An 18144-nucleotide genomic window follows, 5' to 3' on the forward strand; every position below is an offset into this window, starting at 1 on the left:
GAAAAGTACTGCATCTGCCATCTGTCTACTTCAAATTAACCACTGCATGACATTCCATTCCAAAGCTGTGGAGGGCGCTTCAAGAAAAGGTGTGTGAGGGAAGCTCGCTCATGCTGGTCCCCAAACACTCAAAGCTGCCCTTTCCTCACAATGAAACCAAAAAGCTTACAGCAACTGGTATTTCCAGGCGGTCTCCCATCCAAGTACTATCCAGGCCCGACCCTGCTTAGTTTCCGCGATCAGACGAGTTCAGAATGGTATGGCCGTAAGCCCCTGACTCTGACACACATGGGCTCTATATCCATTTCACTCACTTTACAACCTCAGAAAAAAAGTGATGCGCAACAGCCTCAGGGTCTTTTCACACGTCAAATAGGTGTCCTGTCAATACAAAGAAAAGAATGTTGATGTCATCGAGAGAAAAGTACTGCATCTGCCATCTGTCTTCTTCAAATTAACCCATGCATGAAATTCCATTCCAAAGCTGCAGAGGGCGCTTCAAGAAAAGGTGTGTGAGGGAAGCTCGCTCATACTGGTCCCCAAAGACTCAAAGCGGCCCTTTCCTCACAATGAAACAAAAAAGCTTACAGCACCTGGTATTCCCAGGCGGTCTTCCATCCAAGTACTAACCAGGCCCGACCCTGCTAAGCTTCCGAGATCAGACGAGATCGGGCGTGTTCAGAGTGGTATGGCCGTAAGCCCTTGACTCTCAGACACATGGGCTCCATATCCATTTCACTCACTTTACAACCTCAAAAAAAATGTGATGTGCAACAGCCTCACGGTCTTTTTACACACCAAATAGTTGTCCTGTCAATACAAAGAAAAGAATGTTGATGTCATCTAGAAAAAAGTACTGCATCTGCCATCTGTCTACTTCAAATTAACCACTGCATGACATTCCATTCCAAAGCTGTGGAGGGCGCTTCAAGAAAAGGTGTGTGAGGGAAGCTCGCTCATGCTGGTCCCCAAACACTCAAAGCGGCCCTTTCCTCACAATGAAACCAAAAAGCTTACAGCAACTGGTATTTCCAGGCGGTCTCCCATCCAAGTACTATCCAGGCCCGACCCTGCTTAGTTTCCGCGATCAGACGAGTTCAGAATGGTATGGCCGTAAGCCCCTGACTCTGACACACATGGGCTCTATATCCATTTCACATACTTTACAACCTCAGAAAAAAAGTGATGCGCAACAGCCTCACGGTCTTTTCACACGCCAAATACGTGTCCTGTCAATAAAACAAAAGAATGTTGATGTCATCGAGAGAAAAGTACTGCATCTGCCATCTGTCTTCTTCAAATTAACCACTGCATGAAATTCCATTCCAAAGCTGCAGAGGGCGCTTCAAGAAAAGGTGTGTGAGGGAAGCTCGCTCTTGCTGGTCCCCAAAGACTCAAAGCGGCCCTTTCCTCACAATGAAACAAAAAAGCTTAGAGCACCTGGTATTCCCAGGCGGTCTTCCATCCAAGTACTAACCAGGCCCGACCCTGCTAAGCTTCCGAGATCAGACGAGATCGGGCGTGTTCAGAGTGGGATGGCCGTAAGCCCTTGACTCTTATACACATGGGCTCTATATCCATTTCACTCACTTTACAACCTCAGAAAAAAAGTGACGTGCAACAGCCTCACGGTCTTTTCAAACGCCAAATAGGTGTCCTGTCAATACAAAGAAAAGAATGTTGATGTCATCTAGAGAAAAGTACTGCATCTGCCATCTGTCTACTTCAAATTACACGCTGCATGACATTCAATTTCAAAGCTGCAGAAAGGCGCTTCAAGAAAAGGTGTGTGAGGGAAGCTCGCTCATGCTGGTCCCCAAAGACTCAAAGCTGCCCTTTCCTCACAAAGAAACAAAATAGCTTACAGCACCTGGTATTCCCAGGCGGTCTTCCATCCAAGTACTAACCAGGCCCGACCCTGCTAAGCTTCCGAGATCAGACGAGATCGGGCGTGTTCAGAGTGGTACGGCCGTAAGCCCTTGACTCTCACACACATGGGCTCTATATCCATTTCACTCACTTTACAACCTCAAAAAAAATGTGATGTGCAACAGCCTCACGGTCTTTTTACACACCAAATAGTTGTCCTGTCAATACAAAGAAAAGAATGTTGATGTCATCCAGAGAAAAGTACTGCATCTGCAATCTGTCTACTTCAAATTACACACTGCATGACATTCCATTCGAAAGCTGTGGAGGGCGCTTCAAGAAAAGGTGTGTGAGGGAAGCTCGCTCATGCTGGTCCCCAAACACTCAAAGCTGCCCTTTCCTCACAATGAAACAAAAAAGCTTACAGCACCTGGTATTCCCAGGCGGTCTCCCATCCAAGTACTAACCAGGCCCGACCCTGCTTAGCTTCCGAGATCAGACGAGATCGGGCGTGTTCAGAGTGGTAAGGCCGTAAGCCCTTGACTCTGACATACATGGGCTCTATATCCATTTCACTCACTTTACAACCTCAGAAAAAACGTGATGCGCAACAGCCTCAGGGACTTTTCACACGCCAAATAGGTGTCCTGTCAATATAAAGAAAAGAATGTTGATGTCATCTAGAGAAAAGTACTGCATCTGCCATCTGTCTTCTTCAAATTACACGCTGCATGACATTCAATTTCAAAGCTGCGGAAAGGCGCTTCAAGAAGAAGTGCGTGAGGGAAGCTCGCTCATGCTGGTCCCCAAAGACTCAAAGCTGCCCTTTCCTCAAGCTGAAGTTAAAAGAATTGCAAATTAATCCTTCACAGGTACTTGTTCACAGAGATGGATGAAATAAAAATTGAATATATTCTAGTATTAAAAAAATACAATGAACTAAATTATTAACAATGAGTAAGAGGATTTTCAAAACAAAACAAACAGTGTCTTTCTTGGTTCTGAACTTTCGTTTCACTGAAAATAAAAATCTTTTTTAGTTGGATAGTTTCACATAAAATACCCTCAAGTCATCCTTTACACCTCAATTGTAAGGAAAAAAAGTTTCCTCTACAAAAGATAACCCTTTTGTTTTTTTAAAATATACATCATATTTAATCCCTTTCAGAATCCTTAAGTTACCTTCTAAACCGGTATTCTTTAATTTACAACAACTAAAACTCAATATTTTACCTGTGGGCACACACACATTCATATGAAACACCTTAAATTTAATTTTTACCTGTTTCAGGCCTGTTTATTGAAGCTCCTGTGCGGTCGGGGCTTCACAACTCTAATGGCCGCTTCACTCGCAGCTGAGCACACAATAAAAGCAAGTGCATGTGTATGTTAGTCCTCAAAAATCCAGGGTTTTATTAGAAGGGGGAGAATGGGAATGGAGGATGAGAGTCTGAATGGTAATGGCAATGGCGGTGGAAGTCACAATCCAAACACTCACACGCAATGGCGGGACAGCGAAAGTCACGAAGAAGAAAACACAGCAGGACAAGGCACAGCAGAACAGCAGAGCCATCGGATGGAAACCCGTCTCTCTCTCTCCAATGTCCGTCTCCTTCAAGCATATTATCTGAATTTAGCCACAATTATCAAACATTATCTCGTGTCGAATTCGCATTACCTTTACTTTCGCTCCAAACATATTACAACGCTAAAGCTACGATCTGCAGGCACATTAGCACGGAATGCTATCCCTAGCTAGCACGTCGCTAACCATGTACACATCCAGTCTCTTTTCACTATAACAGTTCGATAAAGCGCAAATACAGGCATAAATATTCACCTCTCGAAGGTCACACAGAAGTTTATATCAGGACCACCAGTCGTCGACCTCCAAAATAAACTTAAATGCTCTCCACACAAACGATGCCTCCCCTCTTAACTCTCTGGTCATTGCCTGTGTTTCTCTCCCCATGCGCGCTAACTACTCACCTCACAAACCTGCGCCACTAGTCCCACCCCTTACACAGTAACTTTCCTCTCATTGGCTTTTGCGGTCTTAATACACCCAAAGATAAGACAGGAATGAAATGATTGACAGGTAACAATTGAGGTTACATATAAACACGGCTTCTTCCCCTCTCCTTATTCTCAGATCACTGATCTTTTACAGACTCAGAGAACTTAAAGACCTTTATATGAATTTATTTTTTAACTGTAAATAGTTTTACTTTTTAAATGTTACATATTATATTTATGCTTTTAACCTGCTCACATTATAACCAATTTTAAAGATCATGAACTCTATTTATTTTTGAACTTTTTAACACATCTCTTTCTGCTTTTTATGCGATGTAATTTATTTGATTTTTGTACAGGGCTACGTGTTGTATGATAACAAGAGTGTATATTGTTTACAATGTGTTACAGTCAATGGGTGGCACGGTGGTACCGTTGTTAACAGTGTCGCCTCAAAGCAAGTTCAAGTCCTGGCTCGAGCACAGGTTCTTTCTGTGTGGTGTGTGCATGTTCTCTCCGTGCCTGCGTGGGTATTCTGTCTGCAATGGACTGGCTACCTGTCCAGGGTGAAACCTGCCTCTCACCTGAAAGCCACTGGGAAAGGCTCCAGCCTCCCCCTGCAACCCTTAACAGAAATAAGCTGGGATGCATGGAAGTATAGAAAGCGGATACAATGAAGCGCATACAAATTTTTCGAATGCATGAAAAAGTCTCACCTTTTGTTTTTTTCATATTGGTTAGTTTGGAAGCATGGAATTTCTGACAAAGCCTAAGTTTGTATTGTTTATTCACTGATTTTTCTGACAATTTACAAACAAAGCTTTCAAAACTGAGAGGACAAGCAGTGGTGTTTAAGATCAACACCCAACATGGGGCTTGAACCAGCAACCCTGAGACTAAGAGTCTCATGCTCAACTGACTGAGCTAATCAGGTTACGTCAGTGTAAGTCCCATAGCATGAAGCGGTCAGAGTGAGAGACTCACAGTCCTGTGAGTGATCACCCACCCATCTATCCATCCATCCATCCATCCATCCGTCCATCCATCCATCCATCCATCCATTTTTCCGCTTATCCTGTTAAGGGTCACAGGGTGGGGCTGGAGCCTATCCCAGAGGGGACATTACCTTGGACAGGTCAGTGGTCCATCGCAGTCCACCGCAGCCAACAAATATTGACAGACAACCATTCACACTCACAGCCATACCTACGGTCAATTTAGAGTTGCATTTCCATTTGCATGTCTTTGGACTGTGGAAGGAAGCTGGAGTACCTGGAGAGAACCAGCACAGGGAAAACATGCAGACACTCTCAGGATTTATTCCAATGAAGCGCCTAAAAAAGGAGTGTTGGAACTCACTCAGATGAATGAGACATTATAAGCCATCAAATATATACATGTAGATATAGTGTTGGAGATCCAAAAAAACAGGGAGAAAAGAGAAGAGAAGAAGAACAAGAAGAAAAAAACAGCTTCTTTGACCAGATAACATAGTTGTCTATTTCAATGTTTGAGGTCTGAAAAAATAACTGATTAACTGTGAAATGTGATGGACAGGCAAGTACTTACTAGGATCAGGGCAGCTGGAAGATAGGCTCCTGCATCTGTAGGCAATATCAGAGACAAAGAAAAATCAACACAAATGAGCAGGCACTTGAACGATGCTAAAACCACTCTTTTTTAAACAAATACAACCACAGCTCCTGATCTATGGCCTTAAGTACACTGTAATCATGCCATCAGACAGACTCATGCCAGAGCAGTAGCCTAGCACAAGATGGAGGAACGTAATTGCATGTAAACACAGTCAGTGTGCACTCATCTTAATATGAACCGACTTAACTGTTGTGTGACACGTATATTGTGTGTACTGTAAAATGGTTCAGACTATCAGAAAGCTTCATGAATTCACAGGCAAAATACAGATGTCGCACACATTAATTTGTGGAGGCTCGAGATGTAAAAAGTAAAGTCAACTCTCTGTGTTTTTTGGACTAATTTGCAAGCATTTTCAACATTTTGGCTAGCTGCTAAATCTGGCTAGCATGATGTGCACCGAGTGTAATTATCAATGCAAATGTGGCAGGATGAGAGGTCCCATCCTAGCAGTGAGACTGGTTGGTGATGCCTGACTTGGCTTGTACCATCATTAGCCAACCAGTGTGAGGCGCTGCTCTATAAATAGGGGCAGCATCTACCTGGTCAATCTCTTGCTCTTGGGGTCCGCGGTCCTCCCACTTCCTGGTCACCTCGCTTCCGCCTCTGATCGCCTCACGTCTGCCTTCTCGCCACCGTCTGTGCTGGTATGTAGCAGTAGCTCCCTGTAGCTCGTGTTGCATGCTGATCATGCACGTTTTTCATATTCACGTGTTTAATTGTAGGCGTCCGGCTTTTGGGACACGGTCCCTTAATCGCCGCTAGTGGGGAAACACCCCCCCCCCCCCCCCCCCGCCGATCTGACGTGCAGAGGCTGTTTGCCACAGCATACTAGCTGTGAAACCCTTTGCTCTGCATGCATGCGATCTACACCTGATTGGCACAGCTGGTGAGCCGTGACACTGAGGAAGAACTAGCTGCTGCTTTGCTACCGGGCGCTGTCTTGCCAGACTATCCTGCTTTGCCAGATGCTCCTGCTTTGCTCTGGCTGCTGTTTTGCTACAGACTACCCTGCTTTGCTCTGGCTGCTGTTTTGCTACAGACTACCCTGCTTTGCTCTGGCTGCTGTTTTGCTACAGACTACCCTGCTTTGCTCTGGCTGCTGTTTTGCTACAGACTACCCTGCTTTGCTCTGGCTGCTGTTTTGCTACAGACTACCCTGCTTTGCTCTGGCTGCTGTTTTGCTACAGACTACCCTGCTTTGCTCTGGCTGTTTGGCTACAGACTACCCTGCTTTGCTCTGGCTGTTTGGCTACAGACTACCCAGCTTTGTTACAGGCTCCTGCTCTATTAGCCTGCTCTGCTACTAGCCTGTTCTGCGACCTACTGGCCATCTACACATGTTTTGCTTGTTTGTTTGTTCACTGTTTACTGTGTTCACTGGAGTGCTCTGCTTCTGTGTTAATGAATTGGAATCCGCTGTGTGTTGAACTGGAGGTTGTTGCAGTAATTCACCTTGTTTAACCAGGGTCTGCCAGATCCTGATGTCCACCGTGTGGCGCCACTGAACTGTACTTCATGGTGCTCTGAAGGTTTGGATCTGCATTGTTTCCCATTCCTCCGCTTGGGCTTCAGGGTGTAGCAAGCTGCTGGACGGCTATCCGTTAGCTCCCTGGTCTAGCAATGGAGAAATGAACTCGTTTCTGGTTATTTTGGGTTGTATTATTTTTCCTTGCTAATTTGTTTTTAATAATTAAATCTTGTTTCTCGAATTAATTTTTAAATTGTGGTTTGAGTTTGGTTCTGGTTTGTTTTTTTTTTTTTAGTTTTGGTGTTAAATTATAATTCTTGTCATTTCGTTTCAGGTACTGGGAGCTCACGGTCCTGGCGTCGCTTTTCCTCTTGTGTGCTGTGCACCCCTGTTTTGCTTTAATCATGTGTTTTTAAATGTGATGTCCCAATTGATCAGGGTGTCTTCTGCCTTGGGATCCCTCACCCCCACTGGTAAGCTCCAGACTTGTTTAGATTCATTCTTGTTCTCTTTTTAATCTGCTGGCCTGTTTACAATAAAATATTTTTGTCATGGAACCACGTCTCCTGCCAATTAGTAAATGAACCTGTGAGTGCGTTTTGGTCAGTACGTTAACTATTTCCTTGGGCGAAATTCCCAAGGTGGCGTTGTCCGGCTTTGGTCACTATTATATTTTTTTAAGTGCACCCCCCACTCGTGTGTCGCCACACAAACTGGAAACTTCACTTAGCCTCCACTGGCCTACAGACTTTGCGCCAGTGTCTACAATAAATGCAATCGCTACTCACCAAATGACTGTGATTGAGATGGATGATAACCAAGGCTCTGGCCTCACGTGCAGATCAGGAGATTCTCCTTGCGTCCATCAGGCAAAGATACTGCATGATACTGTTTTATTTACAGTGAAGTACTGTATTTTAGCATTACAGCATAGTTCTGTTAAACAGTCATGGGGTGTAATTTAACAGATTCCTATTAGAATTAACAGCAGAGTACTGTATTTTTATAAACAGGGTGATACTGTTGAAATCTTGTAGTACACTGCAAGCAATTGCTGTAAATGTACAAGTCCCACTGCTTTCATAAAATTCATCACTGGATTCAGGACGACCCCTGCTGCTTGGCCCCGGTGGGCGGGAGGAGGCTCAGGCCCAAACAACACTGACTGCAGCTTTAATTTAATCCGAGGTTGATGTAATACTCTGAGAAATCAGTGGTATTTATTTCATGATTTTCATAGGAATAAATGAAGAATAAAATGCCAGTTCATGGTTAAGATAAAATTTACATTAGTATTATGAAGAAGATATTAAAATAATATTTGTTTAAAATTTAACTTTCAAAAAAACATCATTTCACGGGGTGTGAATGTCTTTCAAAAATGTTAAAGTAATTCTATTACGTTAGGTTACGTGCGTGAGTTCATGACCTTTAGTGTTTACACTTCCGGGAGAAACGAGCGCGAGGAAGGAGCATCGTGTGAATGGCGTAACGTTATCGGAGTTTGGAGACTGTGTGTTGTCGGAGAGGAGTTTTTATCGGTAACGGACTGTGAACTGTAATTGACCGACGTGATCGGAGTGCGTGAGTCGGATTCTCCGCCACCGATTGTGTTTTGAGCACCAGGCAAGTCCAGTTACAGAAGCTAGCGGGAGCTAGGCTAACGCTGTCCACGCTGAATGGAGACGCCACTGCACGGACGGGACAGGAGCTTCGGATAGTCGCCTCGGGAGAGAGTCGTTAATGGAGGACGCGTCACTGCTGCCGAAGGAGTCGGAGGATGTGCCGCTGCTGCCGAATCACGGAGGTCTGTTGCTGCGGGCTGCTGCGAGCGGGACGGTTGCTGCCACAACGAGCGAGGGATTCATCGGCTGCGGTCCGGTATTGTTGACTTCACCGACACACGGGGGGATCTGGTAAAGGTTTCCATCATGAGCTCCAATTAAAGCGGGCCAACGAAAGTAAACATGAGTGCACTCGAAATAAAATTAGACAGTTGAAAAAAAGACAAACAATATACCCCGGGGTTCTTTTTATTTTCTATAGTCTTGTTTATTCAAGGTTTGAATGTGTTTTTCTGCAAGCTTTTAATACATTTTCTAAACTGAAATCTTGTGTTGGTTTCATTGAATTTGTGTGTTGTTACTGAAGCTTTTCAGCAGAGTTTAAAGGTCAAGTGTTCTCCCCATAGCCTCCATTTGAATATATAAGAGAGAATCATACATCGCCCTAGATTGATATTAATTATTCCAGATGGGACTTTTACCATACAAGATATTTGAAATGAGTTAAAGTGTTCCCTGTAAGCCTAAGGTGGGTTTTAATATTGGAGCCGGTGGTAAAAGGGTTACATTTAGAAATCTAAACCCCTGCTACCATGAGCACACATGGAAATAAAGACTCAACTGACCGCTCGGTCTACTTCAGCTAGCACACTGAACAATACTGTTGTTTACTTGCTAGCTGATAAGTGAGCAGCTGATGTTTGCAATAACATTGAAATAAACTAAAAATAGAGTCAATAGCTCAAATCCTATCACCACCAAAGGAGCCACGTCTTTAACACTTGAATCTCATAGCGACTCCTCAGGATTTCTTCTTCTCTCCATTGCATTTTGTAGGAGGCTCCTGCCGGTCCACACTGCCTTCCCCCTAACAGATTCAGCTACTGAGACTAAAGTTCGTCAGTGAGCTCAATGCATTAAAGTGACTTAATATTTGTTGAAAACTAAATAGGCGTGAAGCTGTAACCTCACATGAACACTTGAAGTCTAGATTTCAGCTGCATGTGAAGAAATCAGCATAAAATCCTTGTGTTGGTGTTTAAACCTGGACTACCAGAACCAGGCTAAGAGGTGTTTGTCTGTTAGCTGTGAAGCAAACTGAAACATGAAGGCTTTGAGGGTTTGTTCTCAACACAAAGAAAGATTCAATGCTCAAACTGCCAACTCTGTAAAAACAAAACATTTTTACAAATCTCAGTTTATTTCTTCATGAAGATCTTAATGAGGCAATCAGCACCAGAGCACTAAAGTTAAAATTAGTAACACCGTCACAAACGATGGATTTATTTTACCCAATGTAGTTTTCCTGATCAAATATAGTTTTCATCAAAATATATATTTTTTTATAATTATTTCCCAATATGCAACGTCACATAAATAAAAAATGGAGGATCCTATAAAATGACCTGACGTCAGTGTTCAAGGGTGAAGTCATTTTTGGAATGAAGAAGAGTTCATCCAGCTTTTTTTGCCTCGTGTCTCTGAACCAGTTCATTTGTTGTGTCCACGCTGTTCCGTGTTTAACATGTTTTATGTAACATGAATAACATATTAATATACAAATATATACATGACATAAATTATATATAGACACAGATAAACGAAGTTGTTACTGTCATTTTAAAATAATTGGTTCCATTACGATTGTGTCTGCCAGCACTTGGTGACTGTACAGGAGGTCTGGGGACCGCAGGGCCACAACAAGCCCATTTCCTCAACTCTCCATTGAGTACAGAGGTCCCCAAGTATGGACCAGTGAGGATAAATGTGATAGTGTAGAAGTCCTTTTGTTCTTCAACTGGTCCAACTTGATGGTGAGTCTCCTTTTATCAAGGATTACTGAATGCTTGTGTTATTCATGGCATTGTTAACACTTTATAAACCCTTCATTCAGAGCTGTAAAGAACCTTTAACCTCATATCCCAGACATCAAAGTGGGCCACTAACCGGTGAGATGAAGCTATGCTATGCTGCTACATTCTGAAGAGGTAAAGTAGCAGGTTCTGAGAGTGATGGCTAACCTGGATGTGTTCATCTCCTACTTTAATATCAGCGTCCCAACTTGGAGCTCTGACCAACTCCAGCTTTTTGTTCCTGTTTCTGCTTCAGTCAACAGGGAACTCAAACCTGCAATAGAATCATCAACAACAATGGAATAGAAAACAGAGGAAGACAAAATATCATAAACTTACAAAGCTGAGAAATGTTCATGAAGAATAAATGCACACATTATGATTGAGGCCAGAAAGTAAAACTCCACACCAAATGTATTTTGACATGTAGGGATAATGAACTTGAATGTGTTGAAATAGCAGATGAATGAATCCACTATCACAAGATGGCGTCACAGATCTCACCATCAAGTTGGACCAGTTGAAGAACAAACAGACTTCTCCACGATCACATTTATCCTCACTGGTCCGTACTTGGGGACCTCTGTACTAAATGGAGAGTTGAGGAAATGGGCTTGTTGTGGCCCTGCGGTCCCCAGACCTCCTGTACAGTCACCAAGCGCTGGCAGACACAATCGTAATGGAACCAATTATTTTAAAATGACAGTAACAAGTAAGAAATAAGGCATTACAGCTTTGAAGGAACTTGTCCAGCACTGGTTTGTGAGTGGGTGTTGTCCTGTATTGGCAGGAAAAACTCCTTGAAATGTCATGCAAGTTTTTTCTTAAAAAGAATTGTGTAAAACATTCATTAACATCCAGGCCCAAAGACAAGAGAGGGCAACGCTCCAGGAGTCTTTGATCTCTGAATGCTGAGCATTGATCTCCTGCTTCAGTCTTTGATCTCTGACTGATCCGAAACTAATCAAAGGATCACATCAGCATATTGGTCCAGTCTACAGATGGTGATTTTACCAAGTGCACTACAGCAGTCCTTGTTGCTGTCTGCTGTTGTGTCACAGCAAAGTAAGGAAACAGCCTGACGGTCCTCAGGAGGAAATTCAACAACCTCCAAAGATGGAGGTGAATCTAGACCTGCTCATGTTTACTGTCCTTGATGAACTTGACAAACACACCACATGTCACACACTCTACAGTTTCAATCTGTTGAGAACATGAAACGTGTGGCCCCAGTGACCCTGCATGAAATTTTTGTCCAATTCAAATTTTGATTCATGACCCAGAACCACTCAAAACCCCTGAAAAATAAAGGTTTGGGTGCATTAAAGACATAAATAATAACATCATCATGTTTCAAGGGGGCTGCAGGATGGTGCAGTGGTTAGCACTGTGGCCTCACAGCAAGAAAGTTCTGGGTTCGAGTACCGGCTCGGGCGCAGTATCTTCTTGTGTAGAGTCTGCAAGTTCTCCCCGTGCCTGTGTGGGTTCTCTCTGGTATTCCGGCTTCCTCCCACAGTCTAAAGACGTGCAATTTGGGGAAAAGGCTGATTGGATTCTCTAAATTGACTGTAGGTATGAATGTGAGTGTGAATGGTTGTTTGTCCCTGTATGTTGTCCCTGTGATGGACTGGTGACTGGTCCAGGGTGAACGCTGCCTTTTGCCCGTAGACACTGGGATAGGCTCCAGCTCCCCCCGAGACCCTGAACAGGAATAAGTGGAAGAAGATGAATGAATGTTTCAAGGTTTTCTTCCCTCAAATCTCAAGGTCAAGCTGCATTATTTGCAGTGCTCATTAGCAGGGGAATTAGCTCCAATGGTAGAGTGCTAGCTTAGCATGTGAGAGGTAGAGGGATCCATGCCCTCATTCTCCAGAATACTTCAGCTTGTTCTGTTGATCAGAGGAGCTGCTGTGTGATGAATGCTGATGTTTGTCCACTGCTGTGATAAAGTGTCACCCTGTTACTGATACTGACCATTTCAGCTAATTCCCCTGCTAATGAGCACAGCAGATAATGCAGCTTGACCTTCATGCATGGTTGGATGAGCGTCACCAGGTGAAGCTTCTCTGGTTGACCAACATGTGGAATCTCTTTCAATACTCCAGTGGTGGTTTAAGTGATGAAAATATGGATTAGTCACTGGAAGTGTGTGTGTGTGTTTAAAAAGGCAAAAAAAACTTTTTTCAGCAATAGAACTTTAATACAAACACAAAATGAAAAGCAGAAAAGGCCAGAATCCAAAATATGGATTTACAGAGGAAGCGTGCTGGGCTCAGAACCCAGAGGTTGATGGATCAAAACCATCCTCTACTAAAAGAAGGGAATAAAATAAACTTGGTTGTTTTGAAATGTGAATCTGTTAAAGAGGGGTGGAAATGGTGAGGTAGTCATTGTCCCTTTTGTTTTATTACAGAGACCTCATTGTTACTTAAATAATTTTAATTCTTTACTTGAAGATTCACGCTTTTTCGCTCAAAATGTATAAAACTTCTTGCATGTTGGTGCCCCATCACACACAACAGGTGCACTTGTACTCTTTTCACCTCTGACCCACAAACATTCATAGTCTTCCAGTGAACGTCCAATTATCTTCTGAAATCAGTGATGAATCTTTACCTGCTGAGACTCATTGTCGATGACTGTGACTAGCATGTGCTAGCAGAATACAGCACTCCTTCTTCATTGTCTGTCTTTGTCTCTGACCAGCTCTCCTGCTCTCTTTCCTCCTACCAGTCAAAGCAGACATCTTCGCCTACTGATCTTGGATCTGCTGCCTGTTCCTGCCTAGTAAAAGAAGGAACCAGCACCTGGTTCTACAGGCTGAATTAACTCCAGGACGTTGGCCAGCCGTGTCAGTTGAAACCTTATTTGTCCAAATAGAGAAAAAATTTGATCTGATTGTTAATGAAAGATGTCATCATGGCTTTGAAACTGTGGTTGGGGACAAGCCAACATGAGCACATTCATGGAAGAATAGCAATAAAAACAGGAAGTGTTAGTTAGCAAGTACTCACCAGTCTTTCACTATCATACATGAGTCTAGTGGAACAAAATGGCTGCTGCTGACTGTGCTGCCTGGTGGTGGATCACTCTTCACCATCCTCACAGGCCTTGATGGAACCAAAAAGGCGACTTCCTGGAGAAGATCTTCCAGGGGGTCCAGGTTAAAGCGGTGCCCCAGCTGGCACCAGGCACTGACCCAGGTCCTGCATGTGAGATACTGTCAGTTCTGTTCTGCCCTGCTCACAACCACAGGCTGGTGTTGAGGCCTGCAGCAACCAGGGCCCCAGTCACCAAGTGTATAAAGGCTGGTCATTGTGGCAGTGGGAGGAGTCAAAATGAAGACAGACCAATGTGAGCAGGACTTGACTGCAAAAGTAAGAAGAACTTGACCATGTTTCCTACAGTACCCAGGAGGCTTGGTAGTTGTTGAAGGAAGCTCCAAAAGCAAAGAGCAGTCAGCAGGATATAAAAAGAAAAGATCCAGACAATAAAACTACAAGTAGAAACAAGATGAAATACTAAAAGCTTTGGAAAGATACTCCAAGGTTGTATATACATTATTATATACACTACTATTCTCCATGACTCCTAAAGAGGGAAAGGAAAAATTAGAATGTGGATCAGATCAGCTGATTTCAGTGTTAAGTCCATCCCTCCATCCACTTTCTATTCTTATCCTTTAAGGGTCACGGGGGGGGGGGGGGGGGCATCTGTCTCATGCAACCTAAACTAAAACTTCAGTCAGATCAAATTCAGATTAAAGCAAGAGTTTCCATATCAAAGTCAGAATTCCTAATGATGTCATCAGGGCTTTGACAGTACCTAGAATTCTGTCTTTGATCTCAGGAGGACATGAAAGAAACACAATTGAGGAAAGTATAAGAGAGCACATTCAGCTTCATTAGAAACACTTGAACTGTTGAACAGTAGAATTTGTTTGAAACAGTTTACAACACTGAGTGACAGGATTGAAGAGGGAAGATTTTTCTACTTAACATTTAATTCTAACTTAAAACTGGGGATGAACATTCTCAGTAGTTCATATACTAATATACAGAGTAAGTCATGTCATTCCCTTTTGGAAAAAAAAACAAGAGAAAAAAACATGTGAAGCTCCTCCCCCCAGCTCCAGATGGTACAGACAGATATGAGAGTGGCAAGGAAGCAAAGAAGTGTTGTGCTCCTCTCCAGTGCTCTTGTGTTGTTGTGTTGTGTTCTTCTCAGCTCCATCATGAAGACGTGCTGGCAGTGGGCGCTGGTGGAAGTTTGCAGCTCTCACTGGAAAGTCCTGAGGCTCCTCCCATTCTGAAGCAGGCAGTTGCTCCTAGCCAGCCGACACTTTCCCTCTCTTGTGTAGGAGTGAAGAACAAAATCAAAATAAAGAATCATCACTCTTTCATTGGGGGAAATTTTTTCTCATTCTAAAAATTCAACAGCTTCTATCATTTCTTTTACAGAATATGTCAGTGATATACTCGGATTTTCTGTTGTGCTGTCAAATTAACTTTTATCGATGCTTCACACTTCAGGTGTGAAAGTTTTTCAGTGGGAAAGACATGAGGATGAGGACGAGGCTGATTGATACTCTAAACTGACTCTAGGTGTGACTGTGAGTGTGAATGGTTGTCTGTCTTTATGTGTTGGCCCTGCAATGGACTGGCGACCCCTCCAGGGTGAACCCACTTCACGCTGAAAGCTGGGGAGACAGGTCCCCCCACCCCACAACCCTTAACAGGATAAGTGGAAGAAAATGAATGGATGGATGGATGAATGGATGGATGGATGGATGGATGGATGGATGGATGGATGGGCTACAGTTCAGTCACTGTGTCTCTTGTTCCCACAGTGATTTGATGCATCCTACCAACACAGCAGGACTCACCAGGAGACAATGGATTGTCAGTCATTTTTCACTGACAGCGCTGGAGCCGGAGCCCACAAGGTCACAACTGGCATTGGTGGACTCCAGGATATGTTTGGACCTACAGAAATGCACAACCTGTTAATGACAACACTTTCATATATTTAGCCCTGCTCACAGATCTCTGATACAATTTTCAAGTCATACAACAGGTTCAATGTTGACCCTTCGACCACCGTTACACTGAAGCAGAGTTCAATGGCAGTGTTGCATATGTTGGGAGGAGCCTGTGGCTCTCGGTTCAGAGGATGATTTGAAGAATTCGTTGTTGCTGAACTGTTTATGCTTCAATTTCTGGACGTTCACTGGTGGAATGTTTGTGGGTCAGAGGTGAAAAGAGTACAAGTGCACCTTTTTTGTGTGATGGGGCACCAACATGCAAGAAGTTGTCAAACATTTCCAGCAAAACAGCATGAAAATTCAAGTTAAGAATTAAAATTATTTAATTCAGCATTTAACTACCAGGCCTCTGGAATAAAACACAAGGAACAACTGACTACCTCACCATTGACTTCACACTGATAACCAGGAGGTAACGTGGTAGTCAGAGCAGCGATGCTCAGGTCTGTGGACTGAACAATGTCCTCTCATTCACACATACACCACTCTTTCATTGGGGCTCCTTTCTCCTTGTTCTGACACAGAAATTCAACAGCTTCTGTCATTTAGTTTACAGGAAATGTTGATGACACTCTGGGATTTCTTGTTCTCCTGCTGTCACTGTCAAGTGCCAGCTTAACATGTGAGAGGTAGCAGGATCCATGCATGTGTTCATGTTTACAGCAGACAAGGAGGAAACCTTGGAGGATGTCAGTGACTTTTAGCAGTGGTTCTCACTTCATCTTCTCAGTATAAAGTTTAAAGCGAGCTGGCCAGGAGTTGAACCTAGAATCTTCTGATCCGTAGTCAGACGCGTTATCCATTGCACCACCAGCCCTGTGAAGGAACTGCTATGTTCATGTGTGCTTGGTTTTACAGAAAATCCCAACAACGTGGTGGCATTTTCAGGGGACACAATGGTGCAGTGGTCAGCACTGTGGCCTCACAGAGAGAAGGTTCAGCTCTCCTCTGTATTTGGTTGCGAGGAACCTGAATCAGTCCTCAGTGGAGCGGTGCTGCTGAGGCTGAGTGAGGCTTGAGTGAGGGACTGAGCAGGAGCAAACAGGTTCAAGCAGGTTCAGGCAAACTCCACTCAGTCCACCAACATCAAAGCAGAGGAACTGAGTTCATCGAACAAAATGATTCATATCATCTCCACTTGGAATGCTCTGGAACTACAAGTACACTTAAAATGGCCGACTTAAGACAACAGAAGGAACTTTGAAGTAGATTTGATTTATTTAAGTCAGTGACAGTCATTTTTTTCAAGAATTTAGTTCAGGTAACTTCATTGTTTTACTAAGATGAGCTTTAATGTTATAAAATTGAAACAAGATCTTCATGTGTTGATGGATCCATCACAAATATGAGCCTTCCCAGTCTGTCAGGTGGTAGAATTCAGTCAGCACCAATAACAGGAGAGTCAGAGTTTAGAAACCAAAGACAGACATTAAAGTCTCACATTAAAGTGTTATATCTTTGAAAATATACTGCAATACATGAAATATTATATTTCCATGGATGGAAACCTCGTTCTTATATTCTTTAATATACTGCAATAGTAATGGACCCTCTATGACACTGTAGTGATGAATCTATCAAGGAGTACAAATTATTATAATCAGAGAATTTTGAAGTCAAGTTTGAGATCAGTTTGATCCTCTCTCCCTCCCTCTCTCTCTCTCTCCCTCTCTCTCTCTCTCTCTCTCTCTCTCTCTCTCTCTCTCTCTCTCTCAGGAGCTTTTAAATGAATATTTTAATAAAACGGAACAGGAGACTGAAGAGTGATCACTAAAACCCACAGGCTGAATGGGACATCTTTTAAAAATATTGAACCACTGAGTAAAACCATAGAAGCGCTCCTGTCTAGTCGGTGCTAACAAGTTAGCTGTTGAGTGAGTCCAGCTGTGCTGTCTAGGAATCCTGGTAAAAAGCCTCCACACATCAAACAGCTGGTGTGTTGGTGGATCTGTGGATCCTGCTGGAAGAAGCAGGATGGAGCTCTGAATGGTTCCTGTCTAAAAGAGCTTCTCTGTGCAGCTCCCATCAGCTCCTAAAAACAGGAAACCAGCAGATTCAGTGTTGAACAGTGGCATTAAAATGTTTCAAAAGCTGTCCTGTCCACCATTTGTTGGTGCAAAGACATTTAAAAACACCAGTTGAACATTTTCCAAAGTTTTCTGTGTAGGTTCTCATTCATCCAGGTCATCGTAGATCGAAGCGAAGTAAAATCTGGTCAACTGGACGTAAGTTTACGAACCGTAGTTTAAAACTTACGTCCAGTTGACCAGATTTTACTTCGCTTCGATTTTCCAAAGTTGCTCTCACCTTCTTTCAAACACCTGGAACGATTTCCTCCAAATCAAAAGAGACTGGTGAAAAAACAACAACAAAAAACTCCTGGAGAATCAAACTCCACCCTCTGCTCCAACTGGACTTGGGACTTCAAATGACCTCCATTAAAAGCCTGCC

General features: G+C 43.3%; 4 non-coding genes and 1 pseudogene across 4 annotated transcripts; all 5 read right to left on the minus strand.

Moving 5' to 3' along the window:
• Positions 1 to 581: 581 nt before the first annotated feature.
• On the minus strand, positions 582 to 700 carry LOC147266719 (5S ribosomal RNA). The gene has a single exon (XR_015114084.1). It is a non-coding gene; the product is annotated as a 5S ribosomal RNA (ribosomal RNA).
• Positions 701 to 1428: 728 nt separating this feature from the next.
• On the minus strand, positions 1429 to 1547 carry LOC147266720 (5S ribosomal RNA; annotated as a pseudogene).
• A 311-nt stretch (positions 1548 to 1858) lies between these two features.
• Positions 1859 to 1977, minus strand: LOC147266721 (5S ribosomal RNA). The gene has a single exon (XR_015114938.1). It is a non-coding gene; the product is annotated as a 5S ribosomal RNA (ribosomal RNA).
• Positions 1978 to 2287: 310 nt separating this feature from the next.
• Positions 2288 to 2406, minus strand: LOC147266722 (5S ribosomal RNA). The gene has a single exon (XR_015112803.1). It is a non-coding gene; the product is annotated as a 5S ribosomal RNA (ribosomal RNA).
• A 14031-nt stretch (positions 2407 to 16437) lies between these two features.
• Positions 16438 to 16510, minus strand: trnar-acg (transfer RNA arginine (anticodon ACG)). The gene has a single exon. It is a non-coding gene; the product is annotated as a tRNA-Arg (tRNA).
• Between the last annotated feature and the right edge of the window lie 1634 nt (positions 16511 to 18144).

This window comes from Aulostomus chinensis, chromosome 4 (genome assembly GCF_037954235.1).
Source record: "Aulostomus chinensis isolate RoL2024-O1b breed Wild chromosome 4, RoL_Achi_v1.0, whole genome shotgun sequence".
Taxonomy (NCBI): domain Eukaryota; kingdom Metazoa; phylum Chordata; class Actinopteri; order Syngnathiformes; family Aulostomidae; genus Aulostomus; species Aulostomus chinensis.